Source organism: Homarus americanus, unplaced genomic scaffold (genome assembly GCF_018991925.1).
Source record: "Homarus americanus isolate GMGI-L3 unplaced genomic scaffold, GMGI_Hamer_2.0 scaffold5635, whole genome shotgun sequence".
NCBI lineage: Eukaryota > Metazoa > Arthropoda > Malacostraca > Decapoda > Nephropidae > Homarus > Homarus americanus.
The window spans coordinates 25,001-27,500 of record NW_024735011.1 but is presented as its reverse complement, the minus strand read 5'-3'; positions in this window follow the sequence as shown (position 1 = coordinate 27,500).

Here is a 2,500-nt window from a genome sequence, read left to right as displayed (position 1 = left end):
TATGTCACTGCCAGTCCCAGTATCTAGCTGTAGATCGTTTGTAGATTATGCACAAAGTGGGCCAGTACTGACCCCTAGGGAACCCCACTGGTTACACGGCCCCACTCAGATTTGACACCATTTACGCTATCGGTGTGTCTGATTTTTATCAATTTAAAACTTTCCCTCGATACCATGAGCCTTAACTTTTCTCCAGAAGCCTCTGATGCGATTGCTGTCAAACGCTTTGCTAAGAGTCTAAGTAAAATAACATCGTAATTTTCGTCATTATCTACTACCTCGAGGCTTTCTAAAAACGTCATCAGATTTGTTAGACAAGATTTTCCCTTTGTAAACCCATGTTGAGAGTCGTAGATTAATTTGTTTTTCTCTAAATGCGATCGGATGCTATTTGCTATATAATTGATTCAAGAAATTTCCTCACTATTGACGTCAAACTAATCGACCCAGTAATTTGGCCTTGATGTCCTCTCCTTTTTTTAATATGGGTACTACATTTGCCTGTTTCCACAAGTCTGGCACAACTCCCGTGTCTAATGATTTTGTAAATAAATTTACGAGGGTCCGCTAATCTGTTCTACACTCTTTCAAAACTCGAGGGAAGATTTCATCCGGCCCTGGGGATTTTGTCTTCTTCAATTTATTTATCTTCTTAAGAACATCCTCTTTTCTGATAGTAATATTCTTTAATGTCTCTTCTTCATTTCCCCTAAATATCAGTTCCACTTCTGGAATTTCCTCGTGAATTTCTTCTGTGAAAACTGATAAGTAGCTGTTTAATGCTTTGCTTAGTTTCTCAGTGTCATCGATCACGTTTCCTCTCTCTGACTTTAAAGATCCCACATTGTCCTTGACCTTTGTCCTATATACCTGGAAAAATCCCCAGAGTTCGCCTTGGATTCTCCTGCCTCCTGAATTCGTATTCCCTCTTTGCCTTCCTTGCATTATTCTTAACATTCCTAGATAGTTCATTATACCTATCTCTGAGCTGCTCCTCCCCTCCCTTTAATTTCTTATAAATTCCTTTCCTTATTCCTATGTCATGTTGAAGTTATTTGGTCATCCACCTTGGCTCAGTCTTATTAGGCCAAATCTTTCTGTATGGTATATTTTGTTCTTGTGCTTTATGTAGTATACTTGTGAATATATTATAGTCATGATCAATTCCTACCAGGGACTGACCTGACTGTTCCCAGGTGACCTCACCTAGGTACCTTCTTAACCCTGATAATCCGCCAACCGAAAGTTTGGGACTCTGACCATATTGTCATTGTTTTTCGTTGCCCAATTTAGGGTGAACCTGATTTCTCTGATCACGGTTCCCTAGTTCTTCCCCTACTGTGATATCTCTGATAATATTTTCTTTGTTGTTAATACTAGGTCTGTATATTATGTGTGTCACCTCTAGTAGGTTCTGTAATTAGTTATTTCAAAAATTGTCCTGTACTGCGTCTAGGAAGTCTTCAGATTCGCGAGTCACCTACAATGTTGTCCCCAGTCAATATTTGAAGTTGAAATCCCCCGCAATGGCACAGGTTGTTATATTTTGCTGCCCTACTCTCATTTTATACCATATGAACTCGAGCTGCTTCTTTACTTGCCCAGACTTGGGGCCTATGAAATCACTCCCATAATTAGTTTTCTCTTCCTTCACCATTCTACCCATTCAGACTCGGTTCCCTGTTCACCTTTTGTTTAATTATTAATACAACATTTTAATGTATCCCCTGACGAAGAGTGTGACCCTCTCCCTTCCCTACCTTCCTGTCCTTGTGAAAAATGTTATACCTTACTATGTGGTACTCTGATAAAAAGTTTTTGCTCCTTGGAATTTCATCAAGTTTCGGTGATTGCTATGACGTCTACATTCTCGGTATACAACCGCTCTCAACAAGTCCTATTTTATTTCTAACGCTCCTTCTGTTTTGTATAGTATACATTTTAAACCTACCCTTCCCTGGTCCTGTTTTGCCTTGTCCTGAGTAATCAATTTTACTTCCCATGGGACCAACTTGTTTTGACTCTCACTTACCCCGACCTCTCTCTACTGGCAAAAACCCCCCCCTTTGGAGTGACAATTTCACGCTCAGGGATGCAGACAACGTCTTTACCCCGCACAGAGACAAGTGTACTCCGTCACGACTGTACAGGTAGTCGTTTGCCCCCATAGAATCGTCGCCAGTTATCAATAAATGCTGCCCAACCATTGTTTTGCACAATGTTTTCCATTCGGCAATTTATAGCAGTTGCCCTGGACAGCCATTCACCACCAACCCCTCTTCCTGACAGGAACACCACATACTATCAGGATCCCTCCTATCTCTAGCCTTCTAGCGCCTCCTATACCTCTTGAAAACTTCCTCGCTCTAACCTTACCTATGTCGTTTCCTCCCACTAAGACTCACTACTGGATTGAGTACCCTCCCTGACAAACCCTGCCTAACCTCTCAGCTACACGCCCTATCAGCCCCAGAAAAACACACCTAGTCCCTACGTTTCC